At 38.7% G+C, this 23,850-nt stretch overlaps 1 protein-coding gene and 1 non-coding gene across 3 annotated transcripts in view; one reads left to right on the top strand and one right to left on the bottom strand.

Annotated features, from left to right (window-relative positions):
- SPAG16 (sperm associated antigen 16) overlaps positions 1 to 23,850 on the bottom strand; it is a 1,079,093-nt gene that overhangs the window by 574,840 nt on the left and 480,403 nt on the right. The window lies entirely within an intron of this gene.
- On the top strand, positions 6,080 to 6,152 carry TRNAR-GCG (transfer RNA arginine (anticodon GCG)). Its single transcript has one exon. It is a non-coding gene; the product is annotated as a tRNA-Arg (tRNA).

The raw sequence follows: 23,850 nt of genomic DNA, 5'->3' as shown, positions 1-23,850 counted from the left end.
TCCCACTTAATATCTTCCTTGTACCTGCGCTACGTGCCACAAAGTCATTTTACTTTAAACTTTGAATATAACCTTTCTGCTTCCCTTTAACTTACTATTAATTATAATTGCAAGATTCGAAGACAAAGGCCCTGTCACCTCATTCCCAAGTTAATAAGCTTGTGGCTGGGTGAAAATAGTATGGGAAAACATCTTACGGATTCAAAAAAAGAAACCGTGGGTGAATGCTAGTCCTGCTTCTTAAATCAAGTCATGTCCTGATGACGTATCCATAAAATGTTTTGTTAAACAATATATCAGGCATGTTACATAAAATATCATGTTCTATCAGAGATTTTTTTCTCTTTTATAATAGGACACATCTCTCACAATAGACCACATGATATATACATTTCAAAAGCTCTCCTCTCTAATTGAAATTGTTCTTTCCGGTAGTGGCATTACATAAGGATATATTTTGGAGGGAATGTGTGTAGGTGTATGGTGAATACTATTAATTATCAGCAGAGTCGCTGACACAAGTACCACTGTTAAGAATTTTCAAAGTCTAATCCAAAAAAAAGATTGTCACAAGAAGGACTAATTAGATACCCCTGTCTTCACTCAAAGTCTAATCCAAAAAAAAGATTGTCACAAGAAGGACTAATTAGATACCCCTGTCTTCACTTTCGGTTATTCAGCATTATAAATATTTCCTTCACTTCAGTTCACAGGCTCTAATTATTTCCAACACAGAAGATGCACACTGGGCTGAAAATGAATCAATATCAAAATGTGTGCCCCGTGAACATGGGTGACTACTGATCTACTCATACTTAATGACGGCACATGCTCACACATCACATATGCTTTTATCCAGCTTACCAGGACAAACATACAAAAGATTCGTCTGACTGTTGCTTAGTTAATACTTGCATCTTATATTCGGATATGCATCAGGATTTACACAGCATTCTAACATGCAACTTTTACTCTTTATTTCAATAAATATGAATTAAAAGCCTAGGATACAGTATGCAAAACAGATAGAGGCACCACTCTCAGGGAGCCTACATATGAATGTGGGGAAAGAGCAACAATTACATGTCTGAACAGAATATCTGAGCTATATGAAAAAGCAAAAGTGAAATGACAATGATTTGTAGGAGAATGTTATTTTCCATGGGTTGGTTACTAGAGTCCTCACTGAAGACATGACATTCCAGGCAAAATCAGAGGGAAAAGTCATCTTTAGGACAATTTAGGGGCAGACGGTTTCAGGCATAGATGACTGCATATGCAAAAGGGTGCTCAAGGGACAGAATGAAGGCCAGAATGACCACAGAGAATGAAGGACTGTGTTGATGATGAATGAAGTGCATGTGAAAAGTATGGACCAGATCAGATGGGTCCTCATAAGCTGAGAAAAGAAGACTGGAATTTACCCTAACATCACTGAATAGTTTTAAGTAGGAGACTGATATATGAGTGATGATTATTTAAAAGATCTCTCCAGCACCTGTCTGGAAAATGAGAAAGTGAAGAGCATGGGAAAAAAAAAAATAGACATTAGCTCGGAATGAACAGTAGTAACTTAAGAACAAAAGCTTTAGAGCCATTTAACACATAGCTTCTCATTATTATGATAGATGTCACTTTAGTATATTAATATTTTCTTTTTTTTTTTTTTTTTTTAACTGTTGCTTCTTGATGTGCATACAGGTTCCTCAGGAGACAGGTAAGGTGGTCTGATAGTCACATCTCTTTAAGAATTTTCAACAGTTTTTTGTGATCTACACAATCAAAGGCTTTAGCACGGTCTCAATTAAGCAGAAGTAAATGTCTTTCTGGAACTCTCTTGCTTTTTCAATGATCCAATGGTTGCTGACAATTTGATTTCTGGTTCCCATTTCTATTCTAAATCCAGCTGTACATCTTCAGGTCCATTGTTCACATACTGTTGAAACCTAGATTGAAGGATTTTGAACATTACATAACTAGCATGAGAAATGAGCACAACTGTGCAATAGTAGGAACATTCTTTGCCATTGCCCTTCTTTGGGATTGGAATGAAAACTGATCATTTCCAGTCCTGTGGCCACTGCTCAAATTTCCAAACTTGCTGGTATATTGAGTCCAGCAATTTAACAGCATTATCTTTTAGGATTTGAAATAGCTCAGCTGGAACTTCATCACCTCCACTAGCTTTGTTCCTGGTAATGCTTCCTAAGGCTCTCTTGACTTCACATTCCAGGATGTTTGACTCTAGGTGAGTGACTACACCCTCATGGTTGTATATTAATATTTTATTATTATTAATATAATAATAAATATTATATTTATTTTTATAATAATAAATATAATATATTTATATTATATAAATATATAATATATATTTATAATTATATTTATATTATATATTTATATATTTATATTATATATAATAATATATATAAATAAATAATAAATATAATATATTAATATTATATTAAGTATATTAATATTTTCACCATTATCTTCAGGTAGAGTCAACTCAATTCTTCTTACCAATAAAAAATATTAAACAAAGAGGAGTATTTTAAAAACAGTCAAAATGAATTAAAAGCCGTAAAGCCAAATATGTGCACAAAACAATGAAAAATCTGTCAAAATAAGATGTAGGTCTCACTCTTTTTTAGAAGTCAGCTAAGAAAATGTGAAAATATGAAATATCAATACTTCCCTGGCACTTTAAAAATGTAATAGTATAGATTTCATTCAAAGCTATATGGGATTTGTATTGTCAGGATGTGGAAAGTATCTTCCCTTCATTTTCACTAAATAGGTAAGGCATTTTCACAGTTTCTGGCATTATTAATAGGGAGGCTTCCCATGTGGCATTAGTGTTAAAGAACCCACCTGCCAAATCAGGTTAGACATAAGACATGCTGGTTCGATTCCTGGGTCAGGAAGATCCCCTGGAGAAGGGAATGGCAATCCATCCAGTATTTTGGCCTGGAGAATCCCATGGACAGATGATCCTGACCAGCTACAGTTCACAGGGTCGCACAAGAGTCAGACATGACTGAAGCGACTTAGCACAACATGGCCCATGACATTATTAATAATTATCCAGAGGGTAGTCATTAAAGGCTAACACTTCCTTTTAATTTTCCCTGTCCAGTGTTCTTCCAGCCTTGTACACATAGTAAATTTGGAGCCTGGTGGGGTACCAAATAGTCTTCCTCTTGGCTTGTTACCTGGCTGGTAGTTTTAATCCTAATTATGGGCAAGGAAAGAGGCAGGCAAGACTGTATGTGTGTTTTGGTTTATCTCCAGGGTAACACTACGATTGTTACCTATTCTATATAAATGCTCCATTGAAATTCATAGATTTATATTTTTGTAAGAAAAATTCACCCAAAACGTTCACAAGGGTAAAGATTATCTACCGACATTCAAACACTTTTCACCATTTATGAAAAGTCAACATACATGCAGATATGCAGCTTCATAATCTTGCAAAATAAACTCTCACATCATCTACAGAGCCGAGTATCCTTGTTTCACAGGTGAGGGCACTTCCACTTTGGTGAGTGCATTAGCCAGGCCATTTCCCAATTACCTCCCAAATGAAAATTCTTAAGATCAGACCATGGCCTTCAAGAAAAGTCATTTGAATTTATTATGTTTTTGTTTTCTCATGTTAAAAAATGTGATATCATTTATCCTGTTTTCTAAATAAAAAGTATCCCTGTTTTATTTATTAAACAAAACAAACTTAAGAAAATATATTCTTAAGCTAAACAATATATAATTTCCATAACCTCCAGAAGTTCTAGTTACAAAAATTGTTACAATATGTAAAAGAAAGACCATTCTAAAATACATAGCATCAACAAAATGAAATTTATAAAGTTCAAAGACAGAGGGAGGCAGGCCCCACTATTTTAGTAAATGGAATAAAGAAGATCAATGAAACAGGTTAACTACTTTCAGATTTATGAAAACAGCTCCTGGAACTTCCCTGCTACCTTAGCTGCTAAACATTTTATGCTACATAGTTTTATACACACTGTTTCATATTATGAAATTGCTGTAGCTCTTTAGAGTTTAACAAGTTTGAAAAGTCACATTATGCATTTATATTCTTAAGAAACTCATTTCAATAATAAAGTTTATTTGGTTACTTCATGTTTCAGCAGTCTACAAGAATTCTGTATAGTTATGAATATTAAAAATTTTCCATTTCACATTTCCTTAGTATATTAGTGACATAGAGTAGGTACTTTCTAAGTTGAAATCAAACATCTTCATGGCAAGAGCTCTATCATGAAAATCTCTTTTCAAGGAGGATATTTAGAAAACAAAACCTACATATAATTGAGGAATAACTAGAAGTATTACTACTTAAGACATGGAATTGAGGTGCATTTATACATCAAAGTAAGGCAATGGCACCCCACTCCAGTACTCTTGCCTGGAAAATCCCATGGATGGAGGAGCCTGGTGGGCTGCAGTCCATGGGGTCGCTAAAAGTCAGACACGACTGAGCGACTTCACTTTCACTTTTCACTTTCAAGCACTGGAGAAGGAAATGGCAACCCACTCCAGTGTTCTTGCCTGGAGAATCCCGGGGACGGGGGAGCCTGGTGGGCTGCCATCTATGGGGTCGCACAGAGTTGGACACGACTGAAGTGACTTAGCATAGCATAGCATAGTACAAAATTCTGTTCTTAGCCTAATTTATTAGAAACCACCAAGTCAATCTGATGACTGTCATGATATTTAATTACTGACAATTTCTTTTTGTAGCTGTTTGATAATTGTTAGAAAATCAAAATGAATTATGTGCGGTTCCTTTATTATTTGAGAGTACTGACTAAAATTCAGCATTCTTTTACAAAGAAGTTTAGGAAAAGTGAAAGTGAAAGGCACTCAGTCACATCAGACTCTTTGTGGCCCCATTGGCTGTAGCCTGCCAGGCTCCTCTGTCCATTGAATTCTCCAGGCCAGATCCCCTCCCTTCTCTGAGGGAGCTTCCCAACCAAGGAATCAAACCCAGGTCTCCCTCATTGCAGGCAGATTCTTTACCATCTGAGCCACCAGGGAAACCCAAGTTTTGGAATTTAAGACATATATTGAAATTAGCATGTTACAAAAATTGTTATGAATCTCAATTTCTATATTGAAATCTGTACTAAGACTGAAAGAACTTGCATCATAATGCCTCATGGGTGTCAAAGGCCATGTGGCAGAACTGATGGGGACAAGAAAAGGGACGAACTGGCATTCACTGTAGAGCTGGCGTAACTAGAGGAAAATGAAGAACACCAGTGAGTGAGCCCCCAGTTGGTTTCCAGGGGACTGGGGAGAAGATATGGAGTCAGATGAAGGGGGCAGTAGTAAGAACTGAGTTGATAAAAACATTAAAGTTACGTAAAAACACAAACGAGTTAAATTCAAGATTGGTGATCCGATGTACATGGCCAGAATTGAATAAAATGAACTGTTCAAGTTTAAGGGATGGCATTAGATGACTAATTGGGCCAAAGTGAGATCTGCTAAAAACCCTAAGATGGTGAGACATAAATCCTAGAGGGAACAAGGTAGACAGAAATGGATCCAAATAATGGAAGATTAAGAAAACACGAAAAAGATGTGAAACACATCCTGATAACTGGCCATGCAGTAAGATATTGCTTTGTCTTTTATCCCCATACATTTGTCTCTGCATCATAGATGCTACTGCAGTCTTCCTTTTTCTGCTCTATGAGAAGGAAACAAAAGTAAAGAGGTGTGTAGCAACTCCCTAAAGACCCTGATTTGGGGAAAGATTGAAGGCAGGAGGAGAAGGGGACGACAGAGGATGAGATGGCTGGATGGCATCACCAACCTGATGGACATGAGTTTGAGCATGCTCTGGGAAATAGTGAAGGGCAGGCAAGCCTGGCTGTGCTGCAGTCCATGGCGTTGCAAAGAGTCGGACACAACTGAGCAACTGAACAACAACAAATCCTCTTTCCAACTACCGATTTTGGGTAAGAAAAGGGGACAGAGAGAGCAATCTAAGCATTGATCTGCTACAATTTCAGGTAAGCCTTGGATCTTGCATGCAATATCCCTGGTGGCTCAGATGGTAAAGCATCTGCCTGCGGTGCAGGAGACCCAGGTTCAATACCTGGGTCAGGAAGATCCCCTGGAGAAGGAAATGGCAACCCACTCCAGTACTCTTGCCTGGAAAATTCCATGGACAGAGGGGCCTGGTAGGCTACACAGTCCATGGGGTCCCAAAGAGTCAGACACAACTGAGCAACTTCACTTTGGATCTTCTATTTACGACCAGCCCAATATTACAATCAATTAGTCTGAACAGGAGCAACTGCACAGATATTCAATTCCTTGATTTATTATCTACCCTGAGTTCTACCAAATTCAGTGCAAGAAAGGAAAGGTATGCACCCTTCCCAATTCTCTCAAGCACACAGTTTAATCAACCCTCTGTTAATAAATAACTCAGATCACTTTCCCTGTTGCAGCACTCAACGTCTGCAGCACAGGGCTCTCTGGAAAATACTCAGTGTTTCTCCTATAACATAAAGTCCTGCCTCCAGATATTTTTGTATTATGTGCTTGTATCTGTGTGTGTATATGTATAAGTTAATGTTTTAACATTTGTTTTCTTTAGTCAGGAGAGGGAATATCACCGCAAGGGCAATCAGGAGAGATGGTTAAGTGTGTGCTGCAGAATTAATTAACCTCTTAACTCTGCTTGTTTAAACTCCACGTCTGTAGCCCTCTCTTTACCTCAAGTTCTGTGTGCTTGCACATTCTGCTTTATCTCTTTTCAATATAAGGTTTCAGTGACCTGTAGAATTTCATGTGATTTAATGACCTCACGTATTTTATTTTAAATTTACTTGATATCTTTCCATCGTCTTACATGGCAGATCCAGCTGTTCCCCTGGCCCCTCCCCCATGCCTTTATCAACACTTCTAGTACCTTAAAGCATTTAAACTGGAGGGGATAAAAAGAATGATGTGGGCAGATAATCATGTAAAAATACTACCTTAGTTCATTTTGTATAAACTTAGGCTGGATCATGGAAAAAACAAGAGAGTTCCAGAAAAACATCTATTTCTGCTTTATTGACTATGCCAAAGCCTTTGACTGTGTGGATCACAATAAACTGTGGAAAAATCTGAAAGAGATGGGAATACCAGACCACCTGATGTGCCCCTTGAGAAAACTGTATGCAGGTCAGGAAGCATCAGGTAGAACTGGACATGGAACAACAGACTGGTTCCAAATAGGAAAAGGAGTATGTTGAGGCTGTATATTGTCACCCTGCTTATTTAACTTATATACAGAGTATATCATGAGGAACGCTGGGCTGGAAGAAGCACAAGCTGGAATCAAGATTGCCAGGAGAAATATCAATAAGCTCAGATATGCAGATGACACCACCCTTATGGCAGAAAGTGAAGAGGAACTAAAAAGCCTCTTGATGAAAGTGAAAGAGAAGAGTGAAAAAATTGGCTTAAAGCTCAACATTCAGAAAACTAAGATCATGGCATGTGGTCCCATCACTTCATCGCAAATAGATGGGGAAACAGTGGAAACAGTGAGGGACTTTATTTTGGGGGGCTCCAAAATCACTGCAGATGGTGACTGCAGCCATGAAATTAAAAGGCGCTTATTCTGTGGAAGGAAAATTATGACCAACCTAGACAGCATATTCAAAAGCAGAGACATTACTTTGCCAACAAAGGTCTGTCTAGTCAAGGCTATGGTTTTTCCAGTGGTCATGTATGGATGTGAGAGTTGGACTGTGAAGAAGGCTGAGCGGCGAAGAATTGATGCTTTTGAACTATGGTGTTGGAGAAGACTCTTGAGAGTCCCTTGGACTGCAAGGAGATCCAACCAGTCCGTTCTGAAGGAGATCAGCCCTGGGATTTCTTTGGAAGGAATGATGCTAAAGCTGAAACTCCAGTTCTTTGGCCACTTCATGCGAAGAGTTGACTCATTGGAAAAGACTCTGATGCTGGGAGGGATTGGGGGCAGGAGGAGAAGGGGACAACAGAGGATGAGATGGCTGGATGGCATCACCGACTTGATGGACATGGGTTTGAGTAAACTCTGGGGAGATGGTGATGGACAGGGAGGCCTGGTGTGCTGTCATTCATGGGGTCGCAAAGAGTCGGATGCCTGAGCGACTGAACTGAACTGAACTGACCTTCAGTTTTGTTAGAAATTAGAGATGAACAAAATCACTCTTTTAATTTCTACCAATTACAGTCCCTCTTTATCAAGTACTGTTATTTCCCTGTAAATTTTGTTCTTCTTTTTGACTTTATGTTTTCTATCTGATCTTTGAATGTTAATTAGGCTGAGATGGAACTATTTACACTGAATACTCCTTCCAAGTACCTTTTCCTATCCATTACTTTCGGTTTCATTCAGTCACGCTACTACTAAGTTGCTGGAAATGTCAAAGGAGAGAAGTAGAAAATCTTTATACAAAATGAGTATTCCCTGTTCTAAGCCTCTGTTTTTTGACAGTTTGAAGATAAAAGGACACAAATAAGAAAGTAACTAGTTCCTTGACCTTTAGGTTTTAGCTTCCGTATTCCTACTACTACTGTCGCCCAACCTGCTGCTCTGAACTATAAACAATCTACAACTGCTACAAGCGGCTCTAAAAAATTCAAATTATTGTAAGTTTCATAGTATAATTATTAAAAATGGCTAGAGGGAAGGCTCTCATCTAGGTCTTGTGTGTGTTAATGAGGAATCTCCTGTAAAAAATACTCGACTTCTTTCTTCCCCAACTCCATCCTTCTGAGGATGTAGAAAAAACGTATCTGAGGGGTCACAAAGCAACTCTGGAGTAAAGGGTTAGCATTACAAGAGATAGCTTCTTCTAACTTCTCTCTTTTCTGGATCAGCCTGCCTGTAGTGAATCTGCATTTCCAAGCTCTTCTGTGTTGTTCTTTGCAAGGATAAGCCCCTATGTGACAAGCCAGCTATCACTCAGCATTATCTGTGCCCCGGGAGGTTAGCCTATTTACAAGATGGAGTATCGGAAAGCCCATTAAGGCAACACATTGTAATATCCCTTTAATCCCCTTAACCAGTAAAACCTAATATTTAATCTCCATCTTTCACAGTCCTATGAATTCTTGACTTAATCAAGAAAAGAGGGTGTTTATCTACTGGCTCTCTAAATGCCAAATATTGAAGGAAAAGCAAGCACTAGCATTTGGAAGACTAGAATAACATGGTTTTCATAATCTTGGGGCATGCTGGATTTGAGCCTAACAGTTTTAGGTAGCTCTTAAAGGGCCTACTGGCTGCTTCACTGGTGGATCAGTGGTAAAGAATCTGCCTGGCAATGCAGGAAATGCCGGTTCCATCCCTGGGTCAGGAAGATTCCCTGGAGAAGGAAATAGCAACCCACACCAATATTCTTGCCTGGGGAATCTCATGGACAGAATAACTTGGTGGGCTACAGTCCATGGGGTCACAAAAGAGCTGGACATGACGCAGTGACTTAACAACAATGGGCCTATTGCTTTCAGGTTTGCAGTTGCTTTTGTAGACTTATAGAAGACAGTTTTGATGAATGTGGGCCAAATCCATAAGTTAGGAACTGTGAATTGAGTGCCTATCTACGACTCGTTTCATGAAATAATTTCTGAAGTAAGAGGAAGCATTAAACTCTGGAAATCAGATTTTCCTCTAGAAATTACCTACAAAATAAGCGTTCTTGAGATACAGAAGTTATCAAGGTTTGCCTTTCTATAATTTTCTTAAGATTTCTAAAATAATATCCTCCATACGTTGAAAAAATCATCTAGGTTATGTGCCTATAAATTTATTTTCTCATTTATAGAACATGAATGTTAGGGAATTAAATGTATGTGTGTGTGTGTGTCTGTGTGTGTGTTAGTCACTCAGTCACATTTGACTCTTTGCAACACCATGAACTGGAACCCACCAGGCTCCTCTGTCCATGGGATTTTCCAGGCAAACATACTGGAGTGGGTTGTCATTCCCTTTTCCAGGGGATCTTCCTGATGCAGGGATCGAACCCAGGTCTCCTGCATTACAGGCAGATTCTTTACAGTCTCACCCATCAGAGAAGCCAGAGTATTACACAGAATTTAAATTAAATTATATATTACAGACAGGATTTAGGAAAGTACCTGTCACATATTAGGTGCTTGGTTAAATGTTGGTTACTCTTTTTTAAATAATTCAACATTTAAGAATCATTTTCAAATTTCTAAAAATTTTTTATTTTTTTCTAATATAAGTCACATATCTGGGTTTTAAATATCTCCCTATTTCATATGTAGAGCTTTCCTGGTGGCTCAGACTGTAAAGAATCTGCCTGTAATGCAGGAAACCTGGGTTCAGTCCCTGGGTTGGGAAGATATGGGTTCAATCCATGGGTTAGGAAGATCCCCTGGAGGAGGTCATGGCAACCCACTCCAGTCTTCTTTCCTGGAGAGTCCCCATGGACAGAGGATCCTGGTGGGCCACATCCATGGGGCTGCAAAGAGTCAGACATGATTGAGCAACTAAGCACACACACACAGATTTCACATCTAAACTCCTCAAACTTATTTAACGGTGACAGTGTTTATAAAAGTCTTGCAATAACCGTGAAAACAAGTCAGAGGGTTACCTGTTGGTGTTTTTCAATCTTATAGTGCTCACTGGAAGTGTAGACTAGTAGAAAGAAGTTATAGGTGGACTCTTGCTTCACACTAATCTGCCCAAAGAACTGTTTCCATGGATTTTTCTCTATGTTAAGTTAGGGTACCAAGGCTCTAAGAGATCCAAAACTACTGATGAGCACTTTGCTGCCTGCATGTAACACAAAATGACTGGTTTCTCAGTTCCCCCTCTAACAGAAATAATATATATTTTCCCTATCCTTGTCATAGCTAATCATGAGAATTAATGGTTTTAACAGAGGACAAATTAAAAGACGGTTAATCCTTGGAAAAGAAGTTATGACCAACCTAGATAGCATATTGAAAAGCAGAGACATTACTTTGCTAACAAACGTCTGTCTAGTCAAGGCTATGGTTTTTACAGTGGTCATGTATGGATGTGAGAGTTACACTGTGAAGAAGGCTGAGCACCGAAGAATTGATGCTTTTGAACTGTGGTGTTGGAGAAGACACTTGAGAATCCCTTGGACTGCAAGGAGATCCAACCAGTCCATTCTAAAGGAGATCAGCCCTGGGTGTTCTTTGGAAGGAATGATGCTAAAGCTGAAACTCAGTACTTTGGCCTCCTCATGCGAAGAGTTGACTCATTGGAAAGACTCTGATGCTGGGAGGGATTGGGGACAGGAGGAGAAGGGGACGACAGAGGATGAGATGGCTGGATGGCATCACAGACTCGATGGATGTGAGTTTGGGTGAACTCCAGGAGTTGGTGATGGACAGGGAAGCCTGGCGTGCTGCGATTCGTGGGGTCGGAAAGAGTAGGACATGACTGAGCAACTGAACTGAACTGAATGGCCAAGAATTATGATGAATGTTATTTTATATAAAGTTGCCTAAGAATATTTTTTTGAGGTAAATTAGTTTTTCATCTCAGTTTTCTCTGAAACTGCACAAATCTTACATGCCATCATCTAGGAAATGTTTATCTCCCCATTCAAAGGCAATCCATATGCAGAAGGAGATGAACATAACACACTAACATATTTTTCAATGAGCAGATGTTCTGTAATATCTAGTTATGGACAGCAACAAACTGATCCTTTGGCAAGCAACCCATTAATCCTAATATACCCATCTCCTCTTTTTCACCAGTTCACTTTTTAAGAAATTTATTTAAATGGCAAGATATATGCAAAGGAATTGATTGCTTATTTACAAATCATATGAAATTTTTTGGTGAAAATGTATAGATGTCTTATATCTTAATGTTAAATGAATAAACAAAAACACAAAGACAAACAACAAAGAGTTCTGAGATTACCAAGAAAATAAGTTTACTTTCAAAATAAAGCTAGTGGAGGTGATAGAATTTCAGTTGAGCTATTCCAAATCCTGAAAGATGATGCTGTGAAAGTGCTGCACTCAATATCCAGCAAATTTGGAAAACTCAGCAGTGGCCACAGGACTGGAAAAGGTCAGTTTTCATTCCAATCCCAAAGAAAGGCAATGCCAAAGAATGCTCAAACTACCACACAATTGCACTCATCTCACACGCTAGTAAAGTAATGCTCAAAATTCTCCAAGCCAGGCTTCAGCAATACGTCAACCGTGAACTTCCTGATGTTCAAGCTGGTTTTAGAAAAGGCAGAAGAACCAGAGATCAAATTGCCAACATCTGTTGGATCATCAAAAAAGCAAGAGAGTTCCAGAAAAACATCTATTTCTGCTTTATTGACTATGCCAAAGCCTTTGACTGTGTGGATCACAATAAACTGGAAAATTCTGAAAGAGATGGGCATACCAGACCACCTGATCTGCCTCTTGAGAAACCTGTATGCAGGTCAGGAAGCCACAGTTAGAACTGGACATGGAACAATAGACTGGTTACAAATAGGAAAAGGAGTACGTCAAGGCTGTATATTGTCACCCTGTTTATTTAACTTATATGTAGAGTACATCATGAGAAATGCTGGACTGGAAGAAACACAAGCTGGAATCAAGATTGCTGGGAGAAATATCAATAACCTCAGATATGCAGATGATACCACCCTTATGGCAGAAAGTGAAGAGGAACTCAAAAGCCTCTTGATGAAAGTGAAAGTGGAGAGTGAAAAAGTTGGCTTAAAGCTCAACATTCAGAAAACGAAGATCATGGCATCCGGTCCCACCACTTCATGGGAAATAGATGGGGAAACAGTGGAAACAGTGTCAGACTTTATTTTTCTGGGCTCCAAAATCATTGCAGATGGTGACTGCAGCCATGAAATTAAAAGACGCTTACTCCTTGGAAGGAAAGTTATGACCAACCTAGATAGCATATTCAAAAGCAGAGACATTACTTTGCCAACAAAGGTCCATCTAGTCAAGGCTATGGTTTTTCCTGTGGTCATGTATGGATGTGAGAGTTGGACTGTGAAGAAAGCTGAGTGCTGAAGAACTGATGCTTTTGAACTGTGGTGTTGGAAAAGACTCTTGAGAGTCCCTTGGACTGCAAGGAGATCCAACCAGTCCATTCTGAAGGAGATCAGCCCTGGGATTTCTTTGGAAGGAATGATGCTAAAGCTGAAACTCCAGTACTTTGGCCACCTCATGCGAAGAGTTGACTCATTGGAAAAGACTCTGATGCTGGGAGGGATTGGGGGCAGGAGGGGAAGGGGACGACAGAGGATGAGATGACTGGATGGCATCACTGACTTGATGGACGTGAGTCTCAGTGAACTCCGGGAATTGGTGATGGACAGGGAGGCCTGGCGTGCTGCGATTCATGGGGTCGCAAAGAGTCGGACACGACTGAGCGACTGATCTGATCTGATCTGATAGGTACCACAATAATAATGAATGTTATTCTAAGTATTTAGCCCTTTGCTTGTAATACTAATCCAGTAGATGGTTTTCCATACGAAAGGATTACATTTTATAAGATCGCAAGCTTTCAGAATTCAAGAAAGAAATGCAAGTATAATTTGAAGAAATTTTTTTCAAAACTGCGATTCTTAACTCATGTATTGCACGGAGGTTATGGTGCTTTCATATTTCATTAAAATGTTTAAAAAAGTTTATATGATGTAGACCAATTCTGCAAGACTATAGAAATGAATATGAATGGTTAATCATGAATTTAAAAATCATTTAGTGTCTATATATCATCCCATTTTTTTTGCCATTAAAATATTCCCTGTTTCTCATCAGGAGAAAGTGGATCCTAAAGAATGTAGAGATTCAGATAAGTTGTTTTTTATTAATACAACCTAGATTTTATTTATATAAATATTTCTTACAATATACAAAGCCCTAAAACAGTAAAGTACAGAATTTATTAGGGGTTTGAAGGTCTAATAATGCATGTATAATTTGATGCAATGAACACAGCTATAATTATGGTCTACAGGAAAAGGATTTTCTGTACTTAAAAAATAAGTCCTCAATTATCACAAAGGCTACATTATCTTTCATTAACTTAACAATATAACTCCACTTTAACCATGAAAAGTAATGAAACCTTAAAAACACATCAATAATTGAGTCAAAATTGCAAGCATGAGAAGAGTAATGTTAAGGCCAGGCAAATTATGGTTCAGTTAAGTGACTTTCAAATTTTAACTTCTTCCACTAGAGTGATTATTTCACTCTTTTTATTAGGAAGAGTTTTCTTCAGATTAAAAAAAAAAAAAATGGCACTAATACCAATCACACAAATAGTTAAACAAGTAAACCAAGAATCTAAAATGTTAGTGCCCCATCAGCTTCCCGCAAGAGAAGAAACATCCTTGCCAACCTAAGCCTGTATTCACCTCTCCATTGCCCTTAACCTTTAATCCACAACTATTGTGCTCATGGCTACTTTTTCAGGGGTGGGTTGGGTTTGACAAAATTTCTGTCTTCCTCTCATTTTTTTTAAGGGAAATCAATCAAAAAACAAAACTAAAAAAGCACAACAATAATGTTTTCTTCCACCAAACTAAACCACTCTCTGACCCACAAACAAGCTGAATAATACACCCAATGTTCTTTTCAACATTATTGTTTTGCTTCTCCTGCCTAGTGACAACTTGTTCCTCCATAAAATACTCCCTCTCTTCTTCCCACTTACAACCGAGCCTTATTTGAGACTTCAGAATCCTTTTTCAAAGATTACCTATTCTAAGCAGCCTCTCAGTTTCCTCTTAACTAGTTGCCTTCTTCCACATTTAAACTTTCAGGAGGTTTTTACAGACATTTATGGAATGCACCTTTTTGCTGTTCAGTTGCTAAGTTGTGTCCAACTCTTTTGCAATCCCATGGACTGTAGCTGGCCAGGATCCTCTGTCCATGGGATTTCCCAGGCAAGAATACTGGAATGGGATGCCATTTCCTTCTCCAGGGGACCTTGCTGACTCAGGGATCAAACCCACATCTCCTGCATTGGCATGTGGATTTGGGAAGCCCAGAATGTACCTTACCCTGCCTCAAATGAATATTTTCATCTTCCCAAATTAGTAAGCTGTAATCAAATTTCCTAAAGTCTAGGTGAGTTTCAAAAGTCAAACAATCAGTTTAACTTCTCATTTATCTTAGAAATTATTTCTTATCAAAAGGGAAATCAATGCAAGAGTTTGTCATAGACTGGGGAGAAAAACATTCTAATTCATTTTGAATAGTTCAGGACCTCCTGAACAACAGCATCAATTTCAGATCTCTTATCTGGCATTCAGCTAACTCAACAGTATCATATCCTCTGTATGTTTTTCGTCTCGATTGTCAAGGTAATGGTCTCAGTATTTTTCATTACTGGGTAGTTGAGACCTGGCCTAGATAGCATTATTAAAGTTATGTAATTAAAAATTCAAAATCCTTCTTTATCTACTTAATTTCCTATGAAACTTTTAATGTACATTCCTAATTTCCAAATGTGAAAAGTCTATCCAAATTTGAAATGACAACAAAAAAATACGCCTTCTTTCAGAAATGGCCTGGATTAGAAACCCTTAGAAACCTAAACAGTAACTATGAATCTGCAATCTGAAAAAGCTTGATGAGCATATGGACTTCTCTTAAGTGCTACCACTGTAACTGTTCTTCTCCTACCTTTTCCGTTTCTTTCTTCCTTTTCTTTGTAGGCAGAACCTTCCCCTCCATTTCCCTTCCTTATCTTCTTTCTATAGCTGTTAGCAGGAAGTCACAAATTTTATGTCAGAAAAAGATGCTTTAAATGGTAGCTCAGAGAAAGTAGGTGATTTTCCACTACAGGAGTATACTGTAGTATAATCAACCCCTGAAATTTCACTGATGGATGACATGGTTGGATGCATGCCACACACTATACACATCAACTTTACTACTGCGTTACAATAATGTCACATTCTTGGTTGTGAAATATGTTCTCTTTTAAGGTAACTTGCAACACATAAAAAAAAAAAAAGATCTCATTTCAGAATTGTTGGTTTTGGCTAGATACAATATGTGGGAGAGCTTGCAAAAATGTTTTAGAATTCTGCTACTTGATTAGCCTGCATAAGTGGAAGGATCATTCATTTTAAATCATTGTTATGTCTAAGATCTTGATAGAGAAAGTCTACTGAGATATGAAGCATTTTCTTAGGGATTATTTGCAGCTGAAATCCTGTTTACTATTTTTTTTTTTCTTAAGAGTGGGAAAGAGTATGAAAAATGTTTCCTTAGAGGAAGACAATGCATTTTTAATAATTCAATTAAAATTCTATATTACAAGTATTTTCTTTTGGGACAGCAAGGAGATCAAACCAGTCAATCCTAAAGGAAATCAACCCTGAATATTGATTGAAGGACTGATGCTGATGCTGAAGTTCCAATACTTGGGCCACCTGATTCAAATAACCGACTCATTAGAAAAGACTATGATGCTGGGAAAGATTGAGGGCAAAAGGAGAAGTGGGCGACAGAGGATGAGATGGTTGGATGGTATAGATATGGACTGAAGTTTTTGGCAAGGGAAGTCTTTCCTGCATGTAAAGGCAAGGACAAAAACATAACTCTGTCCTTTGATTTATGCCGTTTGCTCTATTTATTTTAGTTTTCCTGCCAGTCATGAATATGATGTCTGAAAGTGCAGCAACACTTTTTATAATCATGAGGACCATAGCAACATACTCACAATGACAGACCTGAAGGAAAAAAGGAGTCAGATTCCATGTGGTTTTGTTGAGCTGGCCTGTATGAGATAAAGAAATCCCTAATTGTTTAAATGATCATTACTCATGTTGCCTCAGGTTCTAACGTGATATGCCATTCAGCACATGAAAAGTGCATTGCCATAGTGTCAGAACCTAAAATACATAACTGCCATAGTGGAGAAGACACAGGTTAAGGACCTAATAATTTTAGACTAGAAGATTAGTAACACTGGTAACATGTTGGTAGAAAATTTGTTCTGTTCAAGTCCACAGGAGAAGGGAGAAGAGAGAAGGGAACAACAGAGGGGAAGATGGTTGGATAGTATCACCAACTTGATGGACATGAGTTTGCCAAGGCCCAGGAGTTGGTGATGGACAGGGAAGCCTGGCGTGCTGCAGCCCACCAGGTCACAAAGAGTTGGACATGACTGAGCAACTGAATTGAAGCCCACATATGCTATATGCAGAAAGCACACTCATCAACAGGACATATAATGAGTACATACTTGTGTCCTTGTTATAATTTTTTTTATTTACTAACTCTCAAACCTGGAATGGTTGGATACCCAACATTCACATTTTTACCATCTCCATACAGACAATGAAGCAACACCATCAAGTAAGAAGGAGGGTAGATGCTATTCTCTGGGTTGCAACATATTCTCAAACTAGCAGCAGCCAATTAACTGGACATAGCCTTTCGCCACATATGGTCTTCCCTCTTCAAGGAGCTGCTGCTTCTTCAGGATCCTTGGACAGAGCTCTTTTCAGAGAAGCACAATCTGATCAGAGCCAATCAATAATGGGGCCTAAAAGATACATAAACTGTTCAAGGGCAATGGATATTTGAATTTTCTATTGCTGGTACAACAAAATGCCACAAATAGTGGCTTAAAACAACATAAACTTACTATGCTGCAGCTCTGTAGGTCAGAAGTTTGCAATGGGCTTTACCGGGTTAAAATGAATGTGTTGCCAGGCTGATTGTTTCCGAAGGCTCTGGGAGATTCCATTTTCTTGCCTTTTGTAGCTTTTAAAGGCCACCTACAATCCTTGACTCATAGTTCCTCTATCTTCAAAGCCAGTAGTGGAGTATCTTCAAATTTCTCTCAGGTTCTGAAACTTGTTTTCATTATTACACCTCCCTTGACTTCTGCCTGCCTCTTTCTCTTACATGGACTCTTCTGATTACACCAGGCCAAGCGGGATAATTCAGAGTAATCTCTGGATCTCAAGCTCCTTAATTTAATAACATCTGCAAAATCTCTTTTGCCATAAAAGGTAAGATTCTCAGATTCTGGAGATTAGGATATAGACAACTTTCAGTTCAGTTCAGTTCAGTCGCTCAGTCATGTCTGACTCTTTGCGACCCCATGAATTGCAGCACGCCAGGCCTCCCTGTCCTTCACCAATTCCCGGAGTTCACTGAGACTCAGATCCATCGAGTCAGTGATGCCATCCAGCTATCTCATCCTCTGTCGTCCCCTTCTCCTCCTGCCCCCAATCCCTCCCAGCATCAGAGTCTTTTCCAATGAGTCAACTCTTCCCATGAGGTGGCCAAAGTACTGGAGTTTCAGCTTTAGCATCATTCCTTCCAAAGAAATCCCAGGGCTGATCTCCTTCAGAATGGACTGGTTGGATCTCCTTGCAGTCCAAGGGACTTTCAAGAGTCTTCTCCAACACCACAGTTCAAAAGCATCAATTCTTCAGCTCTCAGCTTTCTTCACAGTCCAACTCTCACATCCATACATGACCACAGGAAAAACCATAGCCTTGACTAGATGAACCTTTTTTGGCAAAGTAATGTCTCTGTTTTTTCAATACGCTATCTAGGTTGGTCATAACTTTCCTTCCAAGGAGTAAGCATCTTTTAATTTCATGGCTGCAGTCACCATCTGCAGTGATTTTGGAGCCCAGAAAAATAAAGTCTGATACTGTTTCCACTGTTTCCCCATCTATTTCCCATGAAGTGATGGGACCAGATGCCATGATCTTCGTTTTCTGAATATTGAGCTTTAAGCCAATTTTTTCACTCTCCTCTTTCACTTTCATCAAGAGGCTTTTTAGTTCCTCTTCACTTTCTGCCATAAGGGTGGTGTCATCTGCATATCTGAGGTTATTGATATTTCTCCCAGCAATCTTGATTCCAGCTTGTGTTTCTTCCAGTCCAGCATTTCTCATGATGTACTCTGCATAAAACTTTAAGAGGACATTATTCTATCCACCACAATATTCTTTTTGTTTTTTTCCCAGCAAAAATAAAGATGGGAATGCTGGTTATTTAAACATTACCATGGAAATAACTCAATGTCCTTAACCACAAAATAGCAAACAGTATACTGGCACTGTAAGGAAAAGTACATTTTAAAAATCCATAAAACATTTTGAGGGGTATAAATAACTTTTGCATGTTTAAAAGTGACCCTTGCATAGAACAAATACAATTTGGCATAATTGGGATACATTTATGATTTTCATTAAGGAAGAGTACAAAAGTTGTCAGGCTATAAATGATATTAATTTTAGCATATATTAAGACATAACAAAAAGAATTCTTTTTATACTTGAACTAAGGCCTATACAGCAAATAGATACAAACTTTCTCCAGTTTAGCTTCTTAGCACAACCAAACTATTAACTAATACAGTGATCCTTGAGGTAGATAGGAACACCGTATGGGCACAGAAATAACTTTTTTGTGGTTTATTCCTATAATATGATACTCACCAAAGAGGGATGCACTTTGAATCCCTAAGAATCTGAAAGATGATAAGGAGAAAGAAGTGATAGTAGCAACAAGAATAAGGGGAATTAAAATGAGAAGCCTTCAATAGAGTTCAAAAGTTTCAGGGAGACCCTTGAGGCTGGTTCAGAGAAAATAAATTCATATATGGGGGTGGGTTAATATCAATTCTTTTCTTTCACAGAGGGGAGGCACTGTTGAAGAAATTAAACTTTTAAGATTAGGACAAGTTCTCATAATGAAAACCAGAGTTGCTAGCAGGCATAGACAAATTTTCAAAAGAGAAGTTGGATACTTCTTTGCCATCATAAAGGACGAATTTAAAAAATCCTGAGGAGCACAATACCTATTGTAAGTACAAAATGTCAGCAGTTTTATTTCCTTCATTGTAATTGTTGAGTTAGATAAAGATACATTAATTAAAAATTTAGAATACTTTTCTAATTTAGAAAGACTTAAGAATTTCCACTAAAGCATATTTCTTTCATGTTTAGTAGAGAAAACTTTGGTGAAATTATTTTTTCCTTTGGCTAAAATATTCCTTGAATGTGCCTCTAATTAGAAGAAAATACAAGGAATAATTGTAGCATCTAATGGCTTCAGAATTGTTTTTAATCATCTCAGACATGGAAAGAGGAAAAAATACTGTAAATAGCTTAAATGTTTAGCTTGAATTTGCTCTTAGAGATAAAATGAGTACTACTAATTCATTGTATCTAAAGAATGCTCAAACTACCACACAATTGCACTCATCTCACATGCTAGTAAAGTAATGCTTAAAATTCTCCAAGCCAGGCTTCAAGCAATACATGAACCGTGAACTTCCACATGTTCAAGCTGGTTTTAGAAAAGGCAGAGGAACCAGAGATCAAATTGCCAACATCTGATGGATCATCAAAAAAACAAGAGAGTTCCAGAAAAACATCTATTTCTGCTTTCTTGACTATGCCAAAGCCTTTGACTGTGTGGATCACAATAAACTGGAAAATTCTGAAAGACATGGGCATACCAGACCACCTGATCTGCCTCTTGAGAAACCTGTATGCAGGTCAGGAAGCAACAGTTAGAACTGGACATGGAACAACAGACTGGTTCCAAATAGGAAAAGGAGTTCGTCAAGGCTGTATACTGTCACCCTGCTTATTTAACTTATATGCAGAGTACATCATGAGAAATTCTGGGCTGGATGAAGCACAAGTTGGAATCAAGATTGCCGGGAGAAATATCAATAACCTCAGATATGCAGATTACACCACCCTTATGGCAGAAAGTGAAGAAGAACTAAAGAGCCGCTTGATGAAAGTGAAAGAGGAGAATGAAAAAGTTGGCTTAAAGCTCAACATTCAGAAAACTAAGATCATGGCATCCGGTCCCATCACTTCATGACAGACTGATGGGGAAACAATGGAAACAGTGGCTGAGTTTATGTTTCTGGGCTCCATAGTCACTGCAGATGGCGACTGAAGCAATGAAATTAAAAGACGCTTACTCCTTGGAAGGAAAGTTATGACCAACCTAGACAGCGTATTAAAAAGCAGAGACATTACTTTGCCAACAAACGTCCATCTCGTCAAGGTTATGGTTTTTCCAGTGGTCATGCATGGATGTGAGAGTTGGACTATAAAGAAAGCTGAGCACTGAAGAATTGATGCTTTTGAACTGTGGTGTTGGAGAAGACTCTTGAGAGTCCCTTGGACTGCAAGGAGATCCAACCAGTCCGTCCTAAAGGAGATCAGTCCTGGGTATTCATTGGAAGGACTAATGTTGAAGCTGAAACTCCAATACTTTGGCCACCTAATACGAAGAGCTGACTCACTGGAAAGGACCTTGATGCTGGGAAAGATTGAGGGCAGGACGAGAAGGGGATGACAGAGGATAAGATGGTTGGATGGCAGCATCAACTCGATGGACATGGGTTTGGGTGGACTCCAGGAGTTGGTGATGGACAGGGAGGCCTGGAGTGCTGCGATTCATGGGGTTGCAAAGAGTCAGACAAGACTGAGGGACTGAATTGAACTGAACTGAACTCAAACTTTTAGATGCTACTGATCTTAGACAACTAACATAATGTTTTCATTCAGTAACCCAGTTTCCACTGAATCTATTCCTCACAAAGAAAACTATTTATTGAAATATAAAAACATAGTTATTTTCAAAGGATGTAGTAAAAATGACTATAGGTTTACCTTTGCTTTAGTTATACCACACAATAAATAATGCTGCTGCTGCTGCTGCTAAGTCGCTTCAGTCATGTCCGACTCTGTGCAACCCCACAGACGGCAGCCCACCAGGCTCCCGAGTCCCTGGGATTCTCCAGGCAAGAACACTGGAGTGGGTTGCCATTTCCTTCTCCAATGCATGAAAGTGAAAAGTGAAAGTGAAGTCGCTCAGTCGTGTCAGACTCTTTGCGACCCCATGGACTGCAGCTTACCAGGCTCCTCCGTCCATGGAATTTCCCAGGCTACTGGAGTGGGGTGCCATTGCCTTCTCCAGAATGAATAATGGAACCCGTCAAAATGTCATCATACTCCCATCCATACATTTTCACTTTGCTTCAAGTGATATAACATTTTGATATTAAAATAAAAGCAAATAGATAAATTCACTTTGTTTGTGCTAGTTATCCTATAAAGTAAAAATTGGTCAGTATTTCTCCAGTATGAATAAAAAATATTGTCATGCAAAATTGGTACATTTTATATGTGTGGAGGTTAAAAATTTAGGACATAACTCTCCCACTGGAATGATTCTCATTACACAATGATTTGCATTATGGAAAAGGGGGAAAATATTGAAGTATAAAATAAAACCTTGAGGGAGTTGGACACTCAAACAGAAGAGACCATAGCATAGATGCTTTAAAATAAATGTCTGAGAGGTAAAGTTCACAGTGAGCTTCAGACTGTAAACAGTGGTTGAAACAAAGAGCTCATGGAATTCTCTAAGATCTATCCCACTTAAAAAAGGCAATCATGGAACTAGTTGGTTGTGTGGGAACATGACTCAGTGCTATTGGATTATAAATTAGAATTCTCTGTGATATACTCAAATCTTTGTTTTTCATAAAGAAAAATTATTTTCATGCTATAAGTGAAAACCAACACGGCACTCAGTTCAGTTCAGTCACTCAGTTGTGTCAGACTCTTTGCGACCCCACTGACTGCAGCATGCCAGGCCTCCCTGTCCATCACCAACTCCCCGGAGCTGACCCAAACTGATGTCTATTGAGTTGGTGATGCCATCCAACCATCTCATCCTCTGTCATCCCCTTCTCCTCCTGCCCTCAATCCTTCTCAGCATCAGGGTCTTTTCCAGTGAGTCAGCTCTTCACATCAGGTGGCCAAAGTATTGGAGTTTCAGCTTCAACATTAGTCCTTCCAATGAACACCCAGGACTGATCTCCTTTAGGATGGACTGGTTGGATCTCCTTGCAGTCCAAGGGACTCTCAAGAGTATCCAGCACCACAGTCCAAAAGCATCAATTCTTCAGCGTTCAGCTTTCTTTATAGTCCAACTCTCACATCCATACATGACTACTGGAAAAAAACATAGCCTTGACTAGACAGACCTTTGTTGACAAAGTAATTTCTCTGCTTTTTAATATGCTGTCTAGATTAGTCATAGCTTTTCTTCCAAGGAGTAAGCCTCTTTTAATTTCATAGCTGCAATCACCATCTGTAGTAATTTTGGAGCCCCGACACATAAAGTCAGCCACTGTTTCCACTGTTTCCCCATCTACCTGCCATGAAGTGATGGGACCAGATGCCATGATCTTAGTTTTCTGAATGTTGAGCTTTAAGCCAACTTTTTCACTCTCCTCTTTCACGTTCATCAAGAGACTCTTTAGTTCTTCTTCACTTTATGCCATGAGGGTGGCGTCATTTGGTTCTTCACCCTTTTCCAAATCCAGCTTGTGTTCCAAGGTTGACTGAATCAGAGGATGCAGGGGAAACCTGGATAAGGCATGCCAACTATAAGTTATCTGCTGATTAACCCTATGCATTGTTCAAGGGTCAACTGTATTTAACATCTCTATGCTTTGTTAATATCTTGATAAAATTGTTTTCTAAAGTTCCCATTTAAGAAAAATTTAAAATTTAGCTTATAAAATCAAGGGGAAATAACTCCATAAAATATTCTATTTAAATATAATACAACCTGTAACCAGAGACAAGGAAAATCTGAGATGGGGTGAAGGGTTTCAAATGTCTTTTGCTACTTGAAATAGTATGCAATGAAAGAACTGGACCCAAAGAGAGGAAGATGATAACTGACTCTACCCAATCATTTCCTCCTAAATCAGACACAAGATTATAAATCAATCAGTCTTCCTTC

The sequence above is a fragment of the Bos indicus genome, chromosome 2, assembly GCF_029378745.1.
Source record: "Bos indicus isolate NIAB-ARS_2022 breed Sahiwal x Tharparkar chromosome 2, NIAB-ARS_B.indTharparkar_mat_pri_1.0, whole genome shotgun sequence".
Taxonomy (NCBI): domain Eukaryota; kingdom Metazoa; phylum Chordata; class Mammalia; order Artiodactyla; family Bovidae; genus Bos; species Bos indicus.
Note: the sequence above shows the minus strand (reverse complement) of the source record. Positions and strands in the feature narration are given on the sequence as shown.